Source organism: Tachyglossus aculeatus, chromosome 5, assembly GCF_015852505.1.
Source record: "Tachyglossus aculeatus isolate mTacAcu1 chromosome 5, mTacAcu1.pri, whole genome shotgun sequence".
Classification (NCBI taxonomy): domain Eukaryota; kingdom Metazoa; phylum Chordata; class Mammalia; order Monotremata; family Tachyglossidae; genus Tachyglossus; species Tachyglossus aculeatus.
The window spans coordinates 80,411,527-80,434,148 of NC_052070.1; the positions used below are offsets into that span (position 1 = coordinate 80,411,527).

A 22,622-nucleotide genomic window follows, 5' to 3' on the forward strand; every position below is an offset into this window, starting at 1 on the left:
TCACCAAACTGGAACTCCCTGTTCTTCCAACACACTTCAGCTTGCCCCACTATCAAAATCCTAAGAAAATCCCTGCTCCTTTAACACGTCTTCCCTGATTAACTCCAATTAGCAGCCCAAACTGTATTGATCCACTAGCTACCTGGATCACATACTTATTTGTTCACACCCTCCGCCAGTACTTATGTATATTGATTATATAGTCAATTTATTCTGATAATTTCTTTGTAAATATTTTCACGTCTGTTCTCCCTGTTAAAGTGTAAGCTTTTGTGTCCAGGGACTATGTCTCATTCTTTTGTTGTTCTTTCCCAAGTATTTAGAGTAGTGCTTTACACTGAATGGGTGCTGAATAACTGGCTTTTACTCTTACTACTGTGCATAATAGTAGTAGTAATAATAATAACAATGTTGGTATTTGTAAAGCGCTTACTATGTGCCGAGCACTGTTCTAAGCACAAGTATGCATCATCTCTCATGTGCTGTCACATTTGGTCTTTGTAGAACCTGACACTGCTTTTGCTTTTGCTGCCTTTGCCTCAGACATTTATAAAGTTTCTCCTACCACATATTCATCCCTTTCTTGATTGCAGTTTGCTTTCAGCTAGGATGCAGTTTTGTCTGAAGCATTGTTTTACTTAGCCTTAAAACATTTTCTCCTTGATTTATGCTTTTTTGAATCAAGTTCATCACAAAAAAGTTGTTTTAGTATTATACTGTTATCCAGTCTGCTCCTTCGTCCCATTGGAGACTGACTTTGTGTGATATTTTTGGGTGTGTATGGGTATTTAAATGCTTACTATGTGCCAGCAACTGTACTAAGACCTGGGGTAGATATGGGATAAGATTGGACAAAGTCCATGGCCCACGTTGGGCCCACAGTCTTAATTCCCATTTTAGAGATGAGCGAGTTGAGGCACAGTTTAGTTATTTGCCCAAGGTCACACAGCACTCAAGTGGCAGAGCCTGGATTAGAACCCAGGTCCTCTGACTCCCAGGACTGTGCTCTTTTCACTACACCAACTCTGCTTTTCTTATATTTAAATTGTGTTGTGTGTACGTTCCTTTTCACTGAGATATTATCTGATTCCTTTTCTTTCTTCCTAATGGAATTGTGACAATGAGAGCTTTGAGCTTTTTTGTGAATTTTCATGCTAGACACGGAATTACTTGAGTTTTATATTGAATTAATAAAGATCTGGGCCTTCTGGATCTATGTGCAAGTTATATAAATCTAAATTTTGAATAATGTATACACTTTAAGTTCAAGAAGGGCTGCACATTTACATAAGAAATAAATGCCACAGTTGTTCTATTGCCAGAAAAGGATTGTTTTGGTTCTTCTGGCCTAATCTGTCTGGGTACTTGTTTTGATAGATTGAAACAATGTCTGGTCAAACTGGCAGTTTGGCTTCTATCTATAGTAAGTTCTTTAGAAGAACATCTTTTGCAGCTATATTCCATAGTTTTCTCTATATAATTCTTTCTTAGGACATTTTTCAGCTTTTCAAATAACTTCCAAATATGGTCAAAGATTCTGTGTCTACAGAAGGAAAATCTGTTGTGGGGAGAGATATTTTCCTTCAAAAATATCATCTTGGCTCTTTCTTTGTAGGGCAAACAATGCCAAAAGACAACCTGGTAATAACAGATTTGACACAGGTTAAAACAGATATTAAAGAAGAATATAGCACTGGGGCCATCGAGGTTCTCTAGACTGTAAGCTCACTGTAGACGGGGAATGTGTCTGTTGTTACATTGCACTCTCCCAAGCACTTAGTACAGGGCTCTGCACACAGTAAGTGCTTAATAAACCCGATTGACTGACTGAGGTCATCTCCACAGTACTGCAGCAGCAGCATCACATCCAGGGGAAGCAAGAATGAGCTAGTAGAAAGAGCCCAGCACTAGGAGTCAAAGGCCCTGGGTTCAAATTCTGGCCTCCTCACTTGTCTATTCTGTGACTTTGGGCAAGTCACTGAATTTCTCTGTGCCTCAGTTCCCTTATCTACAAAATGGGGATTCATTTCCTGTTGTCCCTCCTACTTAGACTATAAGCCCCATGTGAGACCTAATTACCTTGTGACTACCCCAGTATTAAGTATTGTGCTTGACATATAGTAAGCCTTTAGCAAATACCATTATTATGATGGGCCTGGGAATCAGAGGTTCATAGGTTGTGTAAATATGTGAGCCCCTCTGTCTAACCTGATTTGCTTGCATAGTACAGTGCCTGGCACATAGCACTTCACAAATACCATAATCGTTACTATTATTATACTATCTGAAGATGCCCACTCAAAACTGTAAATATGTTGTGGGCAGGGAATGTGACTATTTACTCTCTCAGTTGTACTCTCTCAGTGCTTACTCTGCACACAGTAATTACTCTATGTACAATTGAATGAATGAATATGTGCTTAGAGGCTTGGTGGAGAGGGTCATCTGTGCAGTTTTCAGCTGGTTTGGCTGTCCAGTACTGATATGGTACTAAGTACCTTTATAGCCTGTATTTTTATTATTGTTATTTTTTTAATGGCATTTGTTAAGCACTTACTATGTGCCAGGCATTGTACTAAGCACTGGAGTAGATGCAAACTAATCAGGTTGGACACAGTCCCTGTCCCACTTGGGGCTCAAAGTAATAATCCCCATTTTACAACTGAGGTAACTGAAGCACAAAGAAGTTAAGTGATTTGTCCAACGTCACACAGCAGCCAAGTGGCAGAGCCAGTATTAGAACCCAGGTCCTTTTTATTTTAAAAGCTCCCCATCCTGGGTCCTGCTGCCAAGCTCTGTAGCTCAGGCTTGCAGAGGACTGGGTAGGGGGCATAGTGGCTCTGGAGCAAGGTTTGCGGTGGTGGGGAAATCAGGGTTCTCTTTGGTGACATGCTGTAGGTGCTGAGGATTTCTGCAACAGATTCAGTCCATCAATCGATTGTATTCATTGAGTGCTCATGTGGGCAGGGAATGTGTCTACCAACTGTTATATTGTACTCTCCTAGTCAGTGCTAAAATCTTACAGATGCAGCAGCTAATTCTTTGTAAACTCCTCCATATTCTGGGCTGTTTCTCCCTATTTATATTCCACATTAGATCCTGTTTCTTGCCCTCACCCATTTGTGGAAGCAGCTCAGTAATGGCTGCTGGGGCCTCTGTTGTATTTAGGATCTGCCTTGAATGATGTCAGGTTTGGGGTGGTTTGTCCTTGTAGCCCTGGTTTGTTGGACTACAGTGAAACAGCCCTGAATTTAACCCCGGGGAGAAAACTATTTCTCCCCTGGACCCAGCATGATTTATTACTACAATGAACTCTGGAGAAGATAGGAAATTCTCCAAAAACTGTAGCTTAAGGAACTCTGTGCACTTCTGAATTTTAGAAAAAAGCACCCCACTTCTGAGGTAAGACACACTCTGGGTTCTGAAGGTTTCTGCAACAAGGACTTTTAGAATCTTTGTTTGGATCATTAAGCTTTTGCAACTTCCCCAACAATGTTGAAGAGTTGAAATCAAAGCTGCAATCTTGAAACTCTAGCAGATTCCTTCATTTGCCATCAGATAGTAACTAGAATAAGAAATGTGGACATATGGAAAAGACTTCTGAAAATGGATGAACTGGATTTTTTTGAAAAAACTATTGCAATCTGACAAGCAGCTGAAGTTAATTTACTGCGTATGTACTTGCTAGGAAACAGCAATAAGGTTATAGCAGGGAATAACCAAAATGTGGGGGAAATGGTTCAAATTAGAAAAATAATACTGCAACAAATATGGAAAAGGTATTAAAATTGAAAAGATATACTAAAAGTTATACAAAAAATCATGAAACAAAAAGATGTTTTAAAATTGGAAAAATCTGTATCTCCTGCAATGGATAAAGTCATTTTGTGTAGTTATATCAAAAGGAATTCAGGAACCCCAAAACCTGTATAATCACTTAAATTAATGTCCTGATAGGCTGTAATCCCCTATGAGCCAACAGGGATCAGGAAGGGATCCTATCTTATAACTCTAAATCTCCCAAGTGTGTAGTACAGTGCTGTGCACAAAGTGCTGAATAAACACCACTGATTGATTAATTCTAGTTCCAGCAGAAACCATTGGAATATTTTGTTAGGCAAAGAAAGGTGGCAAGAACAGATTTTTGTCTCTCCACCAACCAGCTTCTCCTACTGTTCTACTATTTTCCCTTCTTCTTGGACTTGGATCCCTGTGTGGGAAAGAGATAGTGCCCAACTTGATTAACTTGTATCAACCCCGGTACTTAGAACAGTGCTTGACAAATAGAAAACACTTAGCAAACACCATAATAATAATATTCTCCAACTTCTGTATTGGCTCTCTTCACCCATTACCGTCCCAGCTCACGTTCATCACCCCCAGATCGCATTCTAATGGCCCTTCACTCTTGATTCTCCCACCTGAAACTCCTCCCTCACGCTGCTTCTTCAGCTTGGAATGGACACTTCCCTTCTTCTCCCCCAACCCCTTCCTCCCCACCTGCCCACAACACAATCTACCCAAATCCAGAGACCACAGTCCTAACTATCTTTAAGGTCCATCTAATATTGCAACACTTCCTGTAGGAAGCCTTCCCTAATTAATTCACAACACCCTTGTCATGTCTACCCAACTTGCCCAGCCTTGGCATTTAGATATGCTATTCCTGTCCTCAGCACTGGTGTATTTATGTATATTGTATTTTTTTTACATATTACACACTTTTGCAGACATTGAAAAAAGCTTTCACTCTGATTTGTTTTTGCTGCTTGTTTTATCCTTATTATTCTTCTGACTTGCACTATCTCGAAATATATTTTGTCTGCCCCATTAAATTATAAAGTTCTAACGGCAGGGAATATGTGTGCTGCTACGTTTGCACTCTCCTAAGTGCTTAATACAGCGCTTATCAATAGGTGCACTAAATACTTTTGCTTTTTAAAGATCAGCTGTCAAGAAAAATAAAAATAGAAGCATTCAGCATGGCTCAATGGAAAGAGCCTGGCTTTGGAGTCAGAGGTCATGGGCTCAAATCCCGGCTCTACCAATTGTCAGCTGTGTGACTTTGGGCAAGTCACTTAACTTCTCTGGGCCTCAGTTACTTCATCTGTAAAATGGAGACTAAGACTGTGAGCCCCCCATGGGACAACCTGATCACCTTGTAACCTCCCCAGCGCTTAGAACCGTGCTTTGCACATAGTAAGCTCTTAATAAATGCCATTATTATTAGTAGTAGTAGTGATTACTCTAAAAGTGGTTTGAGGTTTGTTTGATTGTGGGTCCCCAACTAAATGCACCATAAAAGATTGAGAAGAGACTTAAAATTCCACCAAGATGATATTTGCAGTGCGAGTTGGAGGTGGTGCAGCTCGGGGAAGTGGCTTGGCCAGGGAAGTCTGGTGGCAGTGGGTGGAGAGCTAGCTCAGAGATGTTTGGAGCAATTATTCTCCACTGAAGGTAATAAAGTTGGGCTGTTTTGTGGATAATTTTGGGATTATAGGAAGCTTTTAATGAGAAAGCAACTCCAAAGTTGTATGAATCAAATATGGAAGAAGAACAGAGGGAAATAGAAGCATTTATAGCTGCTATAAACTGAAAGAATAAAGCAATTGTGGGGAAAAAAAGGATGCAATGCTAGAAACCAAATGAAAACAAACAATTATTTTGAGGGTAATAAAAATAGGGAAAAACAAGATATCTTTTAAATGGGGACTTAATATTTTTGTAAATTTTGAAGTAATACAACCTTAAACCCATTCTCCTTATCTGTCTTTGGAAGGTATGGCCACTCTCATCTATTTAATAATCCTTATTATATTGGAACCCATTTATTTACAGCTAATGACCAAGAATAAGGCATTTCAACCTTCCAGTTTCATGGTTTCATTTGAATTACCCCCTCCATTTTGTGTCTCTACCCCTCCAGGTCTCCCTCATCTCTCCAGCAAAAGTTCTCACACACACCTCCACTTCCCTTCCATGCATGTACACATCCAGAAGAGTAGCAGCAACTGTAGTAGGAGAAGATGACAATGACAAACAGACCTGTCCCAGTTGGTATTCTAATATGTTCCTGGAAAATGGAAGGTTAAGTGGGACTGCTAAATGAAGCATAGCTCACTGTGGACAGGGAATGTGTCTGTTATATTGATATACTTAGTATAGTATTCTGCATACAGTAAGCTCTCAATAAATGATTGACTGATTAAAGCATTCCTACAATATAAATATATTTTTAAAGTGAAAAAAGTACAATGAATATCAGATAATTACCAAGTTACATGTTCAAATAGTGCAAATATTTACCAATAGCAGGATTTTTGTATTTAAACAAGAAAAATGAACATATTACAATAAAGTTGAGCGCACTGCTCAATCAATCAATAGTATTTATCGAGCACTTACTCTGTGCAGAGCACAGTACTCGGGCCTCGGGAAAGTAAGATAGCAGACACCATACCAGCCCTTAAGGATCTTAAGGGCTACCTTTTGATTTCACTGTTTGATCTATCACGCCAAAAGCTTGGAATTTGTTGTTTGGACACACACCTTAGTCCAGACACATCATCACATCTATTTTACCAAAATTAAGCTCTCACAGTGTTTTCTGTTTAATAGTCATAGTAGCTTTAGTAATAGGCTTTAGAGTTATCAATCAATCAGTAGTATTTATTGAGCCCTTACTGTGTGCAGAGTGCTGTACTAAGCCCTTTGGAGAGTACAGTAAGAATTAGTAGACACCATCTCTGCCCTCAAGATGTTTAAATGTAGTGCTCTCCCTGTAGACTAAACTTTTTGTGGTCAGAGATCGCTTCAATACCAATGCTATTGTACTGTACCTTCCCAAGTGTTTAGTAGTGCTCAGCACACAATAAGTGCTCCATAAATACCACTCATCGATTGATTTCCTCTGTGGGGTAACTTCAGTTTAAAACTCAGCAGTTGTATGTGTTTGTGCTTAACCACTGCACAAGGGACACTGTGTAAGCACTGCTCAGAACAGGTGTGCTCCAAACCAAAGATCTTCACTAGGTAAGTGAGCACTGTAAAAAATACAGACATCCAAATTCAACTATCATGACCTTGTGATTAAAGAAGAGTAAGAACTGTAGATCATGGAATAAGGAAAATATTTTAAGCATGCTGTTTTATGGCTCATTGTGAAAGTTTATGTTTCTAAATTTTAAAATATCAAGCAAAAACTACTCCATCAGATGTAAGGCCCTCAATCAGCTCTCTTCCTGTTTATTTATCCTCCTTCCTCTCCCACTAAAACCCAGCCCACACACTTCGCTCCTTCAATAACAACCTACTCACTATCCCTTGCTCTCATCTCCCCAACTGTGGACCCCTTGCTCTCACCTTCCCTCTGCTTGGAATGACCTCATCCTACATATGACAGGAAAGCACCCTCCCCATCTTCAAGGCCCCATTGAAATAATACTTCCTCCAAGAAGCCTTTCTGGAGTAAGCTTATCCCCCACTACCAATTTTCCCTTCCTACTGCCTCACTCATGCATTTAGTCCCACCCCCTAAGCATGTACATACTCTCCACCAAAATCCTCACCACCACAGCACTTAGGTACATATGTTTATACTCAGATGCTTCCTTTTTTATCTGTCTCCCCTTAGACTATAAGACCCATGAAAGCAGGGATTGTCCTTACTTACCGTATTCATACTTTCTTATGCTTAATAATTATCATTGATTGAATTTCTACAGAAGGCAGATCTAATTAATATTTTGGTAATCAGTGGCAGAGTTAAGATTCATCATTATTACTGTATTTATATTAATGAAGGGGTAGCAGGTAAATTTACAAATGAATATACATTTCCCAATTATATTCTGCTTATTTTGCAATGTTATTCTAAATACAGAGCTGTGATGGGCCACAGTTTTATTAGTCTGTTTCATTTATTGCCTGAAACTGTTTGGAAAATCTTTTGAAATACCAATATTATGCATTAATTTTCTCAATGGTTTTATCTGATTTCCTCTTTTTTACATATGAGCCCTATTTTCTGCAGGGGAGAAAGGAAGTTGTTTCAAAATCTTAAACCTATTCTGTGGGATTAAACACTTTGAAACTTGGGGATGGGTCTGGAGGAAGAGAAGATATTTCTGGGTTGGTTCTACTCAGAATCAATCCCTGCAGGAGAGCTCTCGGTACCTAACAATACAATTCTCAAGGGAAGCCCAGACCAGATTGGTACCTGCTTCTGGTGGATTTACCTGCACCTCCTCCTTAAAACTAGAGGTGGGAATACATTTTCAGTCAAACAGTGCACTGTATGGCTGTCACCACATCAGCAGCTCTGGAACTTCAAGCTCATATCTAGGAGATCGGAAGAGGAGAGTTAGGTGATATATTCAAGTTCTTGACAGCCAGTCCCTTGCCAGGGTTTTACTGAAACAAAACCAAAAGTTCCTTTACCTAACTGCCTGGTGACCAATCCCAGCCCCTTCTTCTAATTCTTTTGTATTGTATTTTCCCAAGCCCTTAATATAGTGCTCTGCATATAGTAAGCACTCCATAAATACCTTTGTTGATTGATTGATTGATTCATCCCAAACTCACTCAGGAAAGGATTGGTCCAGAGATTTTGTAAATTCCCACCCCCTTTCATACAGACCTTTGGCAGGAGCAGGGGCTTGCTAGAATTGCCTGCTGTATGACCTTTGGGTGGGTCACTTGGCCGTGCCTCAGTTTCCTCAACTATAAAATGGGGATTCAATACCTGTTCTCACTCCTATTTATACTCTGAGCCCCATGTGGTACAGGGATTGTGTCCCAACCCCAGCACTTTTAATAGTGCTTGACACATACTAAGTACTTAACAAATACCACAAAAATTTTTTGCATTGAAGAGAGCCACTGGGGAGTATGTTAGAGAGAACAACACAGCAGAAATCATGGTCTCACTTGATTTTGGGTAGTCTGGGAGGGTTTTAATAAGGCAGTTACTTTAGGTTATTTCAAACACAAGTCACTGCAAATAGCTTTATTAAACATAACTGTTTCCAACAAGATGTAGACTAGATTGGGTAGACATCCTCTGTGTCTCAAAAATTATGTCCTTAATAATTGCTGTAAGGTTTAACTATCAGCAAATCATGTAACAAATGTAACTAATCAAGTTAAATGTGACATTTAGAAAACATTCCTTAAAATGGCTTCTGGAGATTTTCTGAAGATCTTCATTCATGGAGGGAGAAATCTGACAGCCAGGGAGAAGGAAATGGATCAGAGAAGATCCTCTATGGAAGTAGTACAGTCAGTAGTAGTACAGTCAATACACCCATGCTTTTATTACCTAATTTCTGTGCAACACAATGGAAGAATTAGGGATTATTTTCCCTTACAAGACCAGTGTGTTCTGGTGTTACACAGTCCACAAATTGGCAGAAGTAAATGAGTGTGGAAAGAATGATAATTGTGGTATTTGTTAAGGGCTTACTATGTATCACGTACTGTACTAAGCATTGGGGTAGATAGAAGATAACCAGATGCCACATGGGGCTCACTAAGTACAAGGGAGAACAGGAATTTAATCCCCATTTTTCAGATGAGGAAACTGAGGCCCAGAGAAGTTAATTGACTTGCCCAAGGTCACAGAGAAGACAAGTGGTTCATCTGGAATTCAAACTCTGACTTCCAGGCCCAAGCTCTTTCCACTAGGCCACTCTGTTTCCCTAGGGTTGTGCCAGGTGTGGGTCACTGGTTAAAGTGTGATGTACTATAGTTCCCAGCCTAACTGTACCATACCAAACCATAGTGCAATTATAATAACTGTGGTATTTATTAAATGCTTATTATGTGCCAGACACTGTACTAAGCGCTAGGGTGGATACAAGCAAAATAAGGTTGAACACAGTCCCTGCCCCACATGGGGCTCTGGTCTCCATCCCCATTTTACAGAAGAGATATCCAAGGACCAGAGAAGTGAAGTGACTGGCCCAAGGTCACACAGTAGATAAGTGGCAGAGCCACAGTTAGAACCCATGACCTTCTGTGTACTAGGCCCATGCTCTATCTATTACACCGTGCTGCTTCTCTGGCTTTATGTATTGTATGTTTCTTTGGAAGTGGAAATATTACAGCATTTCATACAGTAAAATAGCAATAGGTGGCAAGGATCTAAAGCATTTTGCTAGTAGTGAACATAATAGTAATAATAATGATGGTATTTGTTAAGCACTTACTTTGTGCCAAGCACTATTCTAAGCACCGAGGTAGATATAAGGTAATCAGGTTGTCCCACGTAGGGCTCACAGTCTTAATCCCCATTTTACAGATGAGGTAACTGAGGCTCATTCATTCATTCATTTAATCACTCAGAGAAGTTAGGTGACTGACTTGCCCAGTCACACAGCTGAGAAGAGGCTGAGCAATATAGAATGTGTATCAATAAAAGTCAGTTATAATTATATCTGCGAACCATCTACTCCCTCACGCACTAATTCCTACTTAATGATTTCCATAATGTGATTTTTTTCCATCAAATCAGATTGCCTTAATAATAGCATTTATTAAACGCTTACTGTGTGCAAAGCACTGTTCTAAGCACTGGGGAGGTTACAAGGTGATCAGGTTGTTCCATGGGGGGCTCACAGTCTTCATCCCCATTTTACAGATGAGGCAACTGAGGCACAGAAAAGTCAAGTGACTTGCCCAAGGTCACACAGCTGGCAATTGGCAGAGCCGGGATTTGAACCCATGACCTCTGACTCCAAAGCCTGTGCTCTTTCCACTGAGCCACGCTGCTTCCCCTAAGAGCCTTAAGAGCACAACCCCTATATTAAAGTCCTGAGTTGACATATCTGAATAATTCATGATAAGAATAGGAAGGATTTACTAGAGGTTTCAGTGAAATCATGTGTTTATATGTCTGTTATCAGCCCCATCCCCACTCTGGAGCCCCTTAGGGCTCTGGACAGTGTGTTGAAAACAGCACTGAGCAGAAAAAGCTTTGTTCACAGTAGGGGGTTAATACATACGGATTACTACTAGACTGTAGATTTTCTCAGTCAAATACTGTCTTGGTCCTGGGGTTTTCAAAAGCCGAGAATGATTTTTAGAAAAAATATGAAAAAATGACTGACTTTTGAACTTTACTGACATAGTTCTGTATAATATAAGATGATACTTGGGTATCAGTTGTGGCATCTAATTGTCCCATAGTTTCGCAGGGCTGAGTACTCAGCAAAAAGGGGTCAACTCTGTGGGTCTTGCACTCTCAGGTAGGGATGAGGGAGGACCATGAGAGGCAACTAGAAATTGTTTAGGACCCACAGTTTCCATCTCTCTTCCTGACTGGGTGCCTTCCCCTGCCACAGTGTTCTCAAATGGCAGCCCCCTGATCCCTCTCTCCATGCCAACTGACCTGGAGGATGAGAGTAGAAATAGAGAGGGGAAGAGAGGATAAAGAAAAAAGGGTGAAGGGAGAAAGAATATGAGCAAGGGAAGAAGGAGAAAAAGGTAAAGGGTAAGGCAGATATTTTATTTCTATGAATGAAAGAAAAGAGGGGAGAAAGGGGAGAGATGAAAAAAGGGAAGATGGGAAGAGGTGAGTGTAAAGAAAATTCCTCACCACTTTCCCCCTCCTCTGGATAAGTGTATTTTTTGCCAACAGCATGGTTAGGGAGGAGTCAAAACCTCCAAGGTAGAAAGGAAAGGGTATACCTAACCCAAATGAAACCTTACAGCCTACAGGAGCTCACACCTAGGGCCTGGAGCTCAGGGAAGAGGAAGTTGTGGTAACAGGTGACTCACCTATCTTAGTTCTAACATAAGAGGTGAGTTGCTCTCTCTGTGGCTGGAGAGGGAAGGAACTGCATTTTAAATTCCAGGATTTGTACTGGCCATTTACTAGAATGAGAAGGCAGGGCTTGGCACCAGGAAGCACCAACTCCTGCCCTCCTGGAAAATGTAGTTGTTAGATTTCCACCTTGTTAGATTTCCACTCTTGCCCCAACAACTGTGGCTGCCCCGTGTACATGGTCAGCAGGGCTCAATGCTACTGGACTTTGATGCAGAGCAAACAGGCTTCCTCCTGCTGCTGCCCTGATGTGGCAGCCATCTGTATTTACTGACATTGGAATTTATTTCTGGCTCTATGTATACCACCAATTAGAGATGATTTTTATAGAGGGCCCATTATTTATGGATGATTAATAGCCTTCCTTTGTCCTCATGGGAGTATAAACATTACTGTACCTCCACTTGGGGAAGACAGCAAAGTCCTACATGGGCTCAAATTATTTTCATGTTCTTATTGTTATACTCTGCCAATTCCCCTAGCTGCAATTTATTTTAATGTCTGCCTCCTTCACTGGATTGTAAGCTAAATATGATCCTTGAGGGCATGGATTGTATCTACCAACTCTGCTGTATTGTAATCTCCCGAGTGCTTACTACAGTGGTTGGTACACAGTAAGCACTCAATAAATATCATTCATTAATACACCAATAGTATTTAATGAATACCACAATTATTATTGTTTTTCTCCAAGTATAGTTTGGTTGGCCTTTGCAAATTCTTCTTCATACTTCAATCAATCAATTGTACTTGTTGAATGCTAACTGTTAGACTAGGAACCCCCAATAATAATAATAATAACAATGGTATTTGTTAAGTGCTTACTATGAGCCAAGCACTGATCTAGGTACTGGGAGGATGCAAGGTAATAAGGTTGTCCCATGTGGGGCTCACAGTCTTAATCCCCATTTTAAAGGTGAGATAACTGAGGTGCAGAGAAGTTAAGTGACTTGCCCAAAGTCACAAAGCTGACAAGTGGCAGAGCCGGGATTAGATCCCATGACCTCTGAGTCCCAAGCCCATGCTCTTTCCACTGAGCCAAGCTGCTTCTGTCTCTATGGGACAGGAACTTGTGTCTGACCTGATTATTTTGTATCTACCACAGCACTTAGTACAGCACTTAACAAATATTATTATTATTATTATCATCATCAAGTACCAAATATATCAAAGTTTGAATAGAAAGATAGATAGATAGATAGATAGATAGATAGATAGATGTCAAAGTACCAAATATATCATAGAAGCAGCATGGCTTACTGAAAGAGCACGGGCTTGGGAGTCAGAGGTCGTGAGTTCTAATCCCGGCTCCGTCACTTGTTAGCTGTGTGACTTTGGGCAAGTCATTTAACTTCTCTGTGCCTCATTCATTCAATCGTATTGAGCGCTAACTGTGTGCAGAGCACTGTACTAAGCCCTTGGGAAGTCCAAGTTGGCAACACATAGTGATGGTCCCTACCCAACAGCGGGCTCCCAGTCTATAAGGGGGAGGCAGACAACAAAACAAAACATATTAACAAAATAAAATAAATAGAATAGTAAATATGTACAAGTAAAATAGAGTAATAAATCTGTACTGACATCTGTACAGGCGCTGTGGGGAGAGGAAGGAGGTAGGATGGGGGGGATGGGGAGAGGAAGGAGGGGGCTGAGTGTGGGAAGGCCTCCTGGAGGAGGTGAGCGTTTAGTATTCATTCATTCAATCATATTTATTGAGCACTTACTGTGTGCAGAGCACTTTACTAAGCACTTGGGAAGTACAAGTTGGCAACATATAGAGACGGTCCCTACCCAACAGCGGGCTCCCAGTCTAGAAGGGGGAGACAGACAACAAACCAAAACATATTAACAAAATAAAAGAAATAGAATATGTAAATATGTGCAAGTAAAATAAATAGAGTAATAAATCTGTACCAACATCTATACAAGCGCTGTGGGGAGGGGAAGGAGGTAGGGCTGGGGGGATGGGGAGAGGAAGGAGGGGGCTGAGTGTGGGAAGGCCTCCTGGAGGAGGTGAGCTCTCAGTGTTCATTCAATCGTATTTATTGAGCGCTTACTGTGTGCAGAGCACTATACTAAGTGCTTGGGAAGTACAAGTTGGCAACATATAGAGACGGTCCCTACCCAACAGCGGGCTCCCAATCTAGAAGGGGGAGACAGACAACAAAACAAAACATGTTAACAAAATAAAAGAAATAGAATATGTAAATATGTGCAAGTAAAATAGAGTAATAAATCTGTACCAACATCTATACAGGTGCTGTGGGGAGGGGAAGGGGGGGATGGGGAGAGGAAGGAGGGGGCTGAGTGTGGGAAGGCCTCCTGGAAGAGGTGAGCTCTCAGTATTCATTCATTCAGTCATATTTATTGAGCACTTACTGTGTGCAGAGCACTGTACTAAACGCTTGGGTAGTACAAGTTGGCAACATATAGAGATGGTCCCTACCAACAGCGGGCTCCCAGTCTAGAAGGGGGAGACAGACAACTAAACAACACATATTAACAAAATAAAAGAAATAGAATATGTAAATATGCACAAGTAAAATAGAGTAATAAATCTGTACCAACATCTTCCCAGACTGAACCCCCTCCTTTCTCTCCCCCTCCTCCCCCACCCTACCTCCTTCCCCTCCTACAGCACTCAGTTACCTCATCTGTAAAATGGGGATTGTGAGCTCCATGTGGGACAACATGATTACCTTGTATCTACCCCAGTGCTTAGAACAGTATTTGGCACATGGTAAGAGCTTAACAAATGCCATCATTATTATTATCAAAGTTAGATGCCTTCCTGCATCTTCCTAAAGGGACATTTTCAATTAATGATATTTATTTAACATTTACTGTGTGCAGACCACTGTACAAGTGCTACAGAAACTTTAATAGATTGGTAGAATGACCTATGCGCTCAAGAATCTTACAACCTATTAGGGGAAATAAATATATTTCATATAGGGTAAGCATCAGAGTATAAGATGTGGACAAAAATACTGTAGGGGTGGAGGGGGGCGGTGGTGAATATCAAATTGTTTCAGGAGTGTGCACACAGAGATAAGAGGCTAGTAAGGGTAGACTTCCTAAAGGAAATATGATTTTATTAGAGGTTTGACAATGGAGACAGTGATGGTCTTTTGGACATGAAAGTGGAGGCAGGAAGGAAGGTGGGTGCAAATAGAGTGGAAGGAGAGCAAGACTAAATAGAGGCATGGTACATAGGCTGGCATTAGAGGGCTGAAATGTGTGGAAGGAGTTGTAGTGGGAGAGGACTGAGGTTAAGTAGGAGAGGGAGAGCTAATTGAGTGCTTAAAGCTGAGGGTAAGGAGTTTCTTTATGGTATAGAGATAGATGGGGAACCATGGGAGGTTTTTGAGCAGTGGGAAGGCTTGTTCAGAACAATTTTTTTAGAAAATGATGTGGACAGCGAAGTAAAATCCTAAAGGATAAAGGACTAGAGAAGAGAGAGCCTTAAGACAGGGAAGTCAGTGAGAAAGCTGATGCTGTAGTTGAAGCAGGATATGACAAGTGCTTGGACCAGAAACGTAGCAGTTCAGATTGAGGGGAAGGGGTGGATTCTAGAGATGTTGTGAAGATAGAACTAACAGGATTTGGAGACAGACTGAATATGCCAGCTGAATGAGACAAAGATGAGCTCAGGACAGTGACAAGGTCATGGACTTGTGAGACAAGGAGGATGGTGGTGTTGTCAACAGTGATAGGAGAGTCATGGGATGGAGAGGGCTTGTGAGAGAAAATGAGTTCTGTTTTGGATAAGTTAGGTTTGAGGTGTCATTGGAACATCCAAGAAGAGATGTTCCAAAGACAGGGGGAACTGTGAGAATGTACAGAAAGAGAGAGATTGGGGCTGGGAATGAGGATTTAGGAGTCATCTGTGTATCATTTTCATAGTATCACTTTTGAGATAAAATGCAGTGATTTAACTTATTTAGCTTTCTGAGCCTAAGCAAGAGCCTCATGTCATGTAGTGTGCTAAAATGCAGGGTGGTGAACAGTGGGCTGGGCAGCAGGAGGTGCTTTTGTTCTGCCATCCCAGCCTTTCACCTGGTGAAACCCAAATCCTACAGGCATCATCTTCCTTGCCAGTAGAAGACCCAATTCTCCCTTTCTGAACCCAGGGGGCAAAACAGAGAGAATTCTTCCATCTCTCACTTTGTGCTACATGGTTCAGGGACAGGAAACATTGCTCTGGCAATAGTACCATCTCCAGTCCCCAGACTTCAGTTGCTCTATTTGGGAGTCCTAATGGCCACTGAGTGATCCTGGCTCCTACCTGAAATGCCAAGAATGTGCTCGGTCCCCAGATCTGTCCCTTTGTCGATCAAACAATGACATTTATTGAACATTAACTGTGTGCAGAGCACTGGACTAAGCACTTGGGAGAGTACAATGTAACAGAGTTGATAGACACATTCCCTGCCCACAAGGAGCTTACAGACTAGAAGAGGAGCTTGCACTGGTTTTATTTCCTGGTTTGAGCTTCCTCAGCAATTACCTTCCAGTCGCCTTCAGCTCTGGAGAATAGACCCCTCAAGGACCAGATGATCGTGAGAAGAGCAGTTGAGAAAACTCAGTCTTTCTGAAGCTACTTGTGAATCATGATATGGAATGGAAACCTACTTTCTCATTCATTCATTCATTCAATCATATTTATTGAGCACTTACTGTGTGTAGAGCACTGTACTAAGCACTTGGGAAGTATAAGTCAGCAACAGGTAGAGACAGTCCCTACCCAACAACGGGCTCATGCATAAGATAAGATGATCTCATTTGATAAATTCTATTTAGTGTATCATTACAACCTAAGTATGATATATCAGGTACCAATTAAGAAAATCCTCCCTGAAGTGTTTTTCAGATCCTGGTTTAAGATGAGTTAATGGGAACAATGAAAATTTGATGTCTTTTCCATTGCCATCAAAAGCAACAGGCAGCTATAAACCCTTGACAAATGATAAAGATGTAAGAAAATGTAGAAGCAAACAGCAATTGCCTAGAAGAAAGTGAATGTAGATCTTTCACATACTGGCCAACTGAATATTTGTAATTATACTAACTCAGATGAACTCAGAGCAGAAGTGTGGTCTAGTGGATAGAACACAGCAGGCCTGGGAGTCAGAAGGACCTGGGTTCTAATTCCAGCTTTGCCACATGTCTGCTGTGTGACCTTGGACAAGTCACTTAACTTCTTGGTGCCTCAGTTACCTCATCTGTAAAATGATGATTTAGACTGTGAGCCCCATATGGGACATGGACTATTTCCAATCTGATAAGCATGTACCTATGGAAAGATTACAGGGATTTGGGTTCTTCTTATGTAACCAAATATAATTATTATTTTGCTTACTACAACCTTTAAGCAAATCAAACAATGAAGTTATATCATTTCTATTGGTCCCCAACCCCTCAAAACCCCAAAGGTTCAGCTATTATTATTCCAAGGAAGGTATTGTAAGAAAATGCCATTTATTGTGTAATTATACCACTAGTGAATGTTGAAATATATGGCTAGACCACCCTTCATCACAGATAGCAAGAAAACCTCCCCAGAGGGCAGAAAACTTACTACCTCAATTTGAACCCACCTTCTTCTGCTGAGGAAGAGGCCCTTGGAGGCAGAGAAAACCAACCCCAAAATGAAGGTGTGTTTGTTATATATGGGGAAGTTACTACTGCCACCCCAAAACCACAATAAATGGAAACACACTGGAGCCTCCAAGAATCATGGACTTACTGAAAGCCAAAGTGCCTTATCAATCAAGAAGCAGTGTTGTCTAGTGGATAGAACATAGGCCTGAGAGTCAGAAGGATCTGGGTTCTAATATCTGCTCCATCACTTGCCTACTAAGCAGCGTGGCTCAGTGGAAAGAGCACTGGCTTTGGAGTCAGAGATCATGGGTTCAAATCCCAGCTCTGCCAACTGTCGGCTGTGTGACTTTGGGCGAGTCATTTAACTTCTCTGTGCCTCTTCCCTCATCTGTAAAATGGGGATGAAGACTGTGAGACCCCCGTGGGACAACCTGATCACCTTGTAACCTCCCCAGCACTTAGAACAGTGCTTTGCACATAGTAAGTGCTTAATAAATGCCATCATTATTATTATTATTACTGTGGGAACTTGGACAAGTCACTTAATTTCTCTGTGCCTCAGTTACCTCATCTGTAAAATGGTAATTAAGACTGTGCACCCAATGTGGGCCAACGACTGTGTCCAACCCAATTTGCTTGTAATAATAATAATTATGGTATTTGTTAAGAGCTTACTATATGCTAAGCACTGTTCTAATCACTGGCATAGATACAAGGTAAGCAGGTTGTCCCACATGGATATAGTGGAACTAGTGGTATAAGCAACTCACTAAAGGAGTGTGGAGAGAAAGAGTAGGAAGGAGATGGGGCAATGGGGTTAGGGGAGAGTTTTTGAGGATAGGGATATACATGGACATGTTGACAACAGTAAGAAAGGAGCCACTGGAGAGTGAGCTATTGAAGTCGCTGTTCAGGGAGGGATGAAAGGTGGGAACAAGTATTAAGGTGCAAAGGGATAGGGTTGGAGAAGCAGGTGGAAAAGCTGGATTTTTAGAGGAGATGGGAGATCTCTTGTGATAATGTTGTCGAAGAAGGGGTAGGAGGCAGGAGAGACTGAAGAGATGTAGGGAAGATTTTAGGGATTTGATCCCCCTTTTCACCCCTCCTTCAGCCCTACAGTGCTTATGTACAAATCTGTAATTTATTTGTAGAAGTCTGTCTCCCCTTCTACTGTGAGCTCATTGTGAGCAGGGAGTGCCTCTACTGACTCTGTTACATTGTACTTTCCAAAATGCTTAGTACAGTGTTCTGCTCATAGTAAGTGCTCAATGAATGTGATTGATTAATTGATAGGGAAATTGCTCCTGATGTTTCCATTTTTGTCAATGAAATAGGTAGCCAGGCCATTGGTACAAGAGATAGAGGAATCAGGATTCAGGAAACTTCAGAAAGGAGTTAAAAGCATGAAAGAGATGGTGCAGGCTTTGGGTAAGGGAGTTGATAAGGTGGGAGAATTATTTTTGCTAGGCGGAGGAGAGGGCTGAGATGAGTTTGAGATGAACAAGGTCAGCCTGATGTCTGAATTTCCGCCAGCAGCACTCTGTGGCTTGAGCATGAGATCGGAGGAAACATACTGTGGAGGTGATCTAGGGCTGTGGGTTGGGGGTCCATTACCAATGGAGGGACAGGGGAGTGAGGGAGTTGAGTTCAGCGGATAGGTTGAAGAGAAGGGTATGAACTTGTGGTTCAAGAGGAGATGGGTTGGGTATAGAGACCAAATGGGACATGACGTCTTGGGATAATTGGAGGGGGTCGAGGGATTGGAGGTTTCTGTGATGGAGGAGGACAGTATTATAGGAAGCAGCATGGCTGAGTGGAAAACAGCACAGGCTTTGGAGTCAGAGGTCATGGTTTCAAATCCCAGCTCCACCAATAGTCAGCTGTGTGACTCTGGGCAAGTCACTTCACTTCTTTGTGCCTCAGTCATCTCATCTGTAAAATGGGGATTAAGACTGTGAGCCCCCCATGGGACAACCTGATTACCTTGTAACCTCCCCAGTGCTTAGAACAGTACTTTGCACATAGTAAGCACTTAATAAATGCCATTATTATTATTATTATTATTATTATTATTATGGGGAGGGAGTAGGTAAGAGAGAGAGAGAAGGTAGGCGGGGAGGTTGTGGTCAGAGAGGAATTTCAGAGTTGGTGAGGTTATAGATCATACAGTGATAAAAGATGACATCATGAGATGATTAATGCTTTATTGTATTCTTCCCCAGGGTTTAATATGGTGCTTTTTACACAGAAATTCCTAAATAAATATCTCTGTCTCAGTCTCTCTGCCTCCCTGCTTCTTTTTCTCCCTGTCTCCCTGCCTTTCTTGCTCTTTAGCATTTATTGAGCATCTACTATGATCAGAGCACTGTTCTAAGTGCTTGGGACCGTACAATAAGAGTTACTATTTTGAACAGCCAAATTTGGTTAGACTGACCCACAAGGTTTCACAACTTACTGAGTTAAAAGCTTTTCTGAAGTCAATCAAGACAACTTTCAAAGTTTTTTCAGGTACATTACAGGTATAGGAGAAATACAAGGAGATACTTTGAGGTCTCTAGTTTTCAGTCTTAAAAAGTCATTTGACCCCAGCTGTGAAGCCATTCTGCTTCACTGTGTTCCAAGATCCCATATCTTTCTCCACAGTGGTATAGTTGGCCAAAATCTAGTTGAAGATCCCGTGTTGGCCTTTTTCCTTTCACCATTGGAGTAAATCAGTTTGGTAGGTACAGTTTGGTTCTGTGTATTCACTGCCACTCACTTGAATGTGTAACCTGGAACTTAGAAGCTAGAGTTCAAATGCATTTCTAATCTACTCTAAACCCTTTAAACTCACTTAGGCTAAGACTACTTTAGAAAAAAGTAATCCAGGAATTATTTCAGGCCAATGATTGTCCCTGAGATGCATGTACATAGTAAATCCTTAATAAATACTATTGCTACTACTACGTATAAAAAGGCATGAAATTATTTTGATTTTGAATTGTAGTAACAAGCCTAAACAAGGCCCTATATTCAACCAAAGATTTTCATCAGTCACACAGAACTAAATGTTATCACTATATTCAGTGAAGTAGACAGTTCATAGTCCAGTGATGCACAGATAACGAAGTAGAAAATAGAATAAAAATGCCAGCATGCCTTTGGGGATAATGTCCCCAAACTCTATCTGGCAAACAGGATATTAAACTTTGTATCAAAGTAAAAGTCTGGGAAATATTGGTGGTGTCCAACCTTCTATATGATTCTGAGAACTGAACCTGTCCCTGAAGGCACAACATTAAGCTTTTTTTATTTTAATGTATTTGTTAAGCACTGTACTAAGCATTTACTGGGGTAGATACAAGCTTATCAGTTTGGTCAGTCAGTGTCCCACATGGGGCTCACAGTGTTAATCCTCATTTTACAGTTGAGGTAACTGAGGCTCAGAGAAGTTAAGTGACTTGCCCAAGGTCACATAGGAGACAAGTCGCAGAGCCAGGTTTGGAACTCAGGTCCTTTTAGCAGCTAGGCCCATGCTCTTTCCACAAGGTCATGCTGCTTCTCAGCTTCTTGAGTGGTTTCATCAGTATCTTTGTATCTTCTACAAGCCATTTTCAACATCCAATTGCAGGCCAAGATTATGGCAGTGACGCCTAGGAATGTAGCCAGCAGCCATCACTGAGACAATTCACGATGCAGCCCAGATGAACTGGTGGGAAATGATAGAAAAATGGATGCCCAAGTAGCTAGTGCATGGTGAATTGGAAGGCAAATATAAAGACAGGAAGGGCAGAATAAATGTTTTAAGGCATAGGGAAGCATACTTTCTAGCACTGTTACCTACCAGAGAATTGTTAAAAGGCCCCTGTAATAGTAGACAGATCACCCTAGCAGGCTTCAATCAGCAGAAGCTTCAGGAAGATTGGCACAAAAAGGTTCAAGCAAGTGGCAAATGTCAGCTCAGCAAAGTCCTATCTTTACATCCCTGTGTTGTAAATCCATCTTTCCAGCTTCACACTTGGATGGGATCTCACTGTCAGTAAAGACATTTTTGCATATGAAAGATATCTATATCAATCAATCAGCGGCATTTATTGAGTGCTTATTGTATGATGAACACTGTATTAATAAGCCCTTGGGAGACTATAACAGGTAGACATGTCCCTGCCCACAAGAAATTTATAGCTTATATGTTACATTCTGTCACGTATTTTATCCAAAAAGTAAAAACCTAAATAATAGTCATTTGTAAGTGCCAACAGTATATATTCTACCAACACAAAATATTATATTTTATTAATCTTTTAAGCAATGCTATTTCTCTGTTTTATCAGTTGTATTTGGCACTGCAGAAGCACTCATAAGATGCTGCTAATAATGCATTATGTTTAATGAACTATGTGAAAATTCTTGTTTTCTCATTTAAACATTTCAGTTCAGGATCATATTCCCCAAAGTAAATACATGCCAGAATAAATTGTAAGGAAAGTTGGGAGCCATAAAGGGGGTGGTGGTATTTTGATGTCATTCATTCCTTAATAGCTCAGTTCAAAATGTAAACAAGTGTCTTGCCTAATAGCTAATATCTTTGTCACTGGCAACCTTTTAAAGTTCAGGTTTCCTTTCTTCTAGACCAAATGTACTGTAAACACATATGGTGAGAATCCTCACCCTCTTTAAAGAAATCTTTCCAAATCTAGAGAAGCACATGGTAAATGTCCTTTGTTTAGACAAGTAACTTCTACCCTGATGTTCTTGGGGTAATTTTTTCCACTTCCTCATTATGCAATAACTTTCAACACATAATGGTTCTAAATTCCAGCCCCCATAAATTAAAAAGATAGGCCATGAGTATTACTTCCTTAGCAGGTGCAATATACATCTCTCAATTTTTTCTCTTTCCAGCAGGACGTATTCTCTAGTGTCAAAAAAAATCAGTCAATCAGTGGTATTTATTCAGTGCTTGCTGTGCAGAGAGCACTGCACTAAGCACTTGGGAGAGTGCAATAGAGTAAAAGGCAGGAGATATTTCAATGGGACCATTCAAACTGTTGAGAATAACTTCACTTGAACTGAAAGGATAGACTTCTCTTGGAAGCCACACAGTCAGCTCAGAACATTCTACTTAAAAATGTCTGATTTCAATATTGATTTCATGTTGATTAATAAATGATTTTCTGAGTCTGTGAAAGGCATCCTGTTTTCCTCTCAGGGA

At 40.8% G+C, this 22,622-nt stretch overlaps 1 protein-coding gene across 4 annotated transcripts in view; it reads left to right on the forward strand.

The window, feature by feature from the left end:
- Positions 1-22,622, forward strand: part of ZMAT4 (zinc finger matrin-type 4) — a 297,965-nt gene that overhangs the window by 192,888 nt on the left and 82,455 nt on the right. The window lies entirely within an intron of this gene.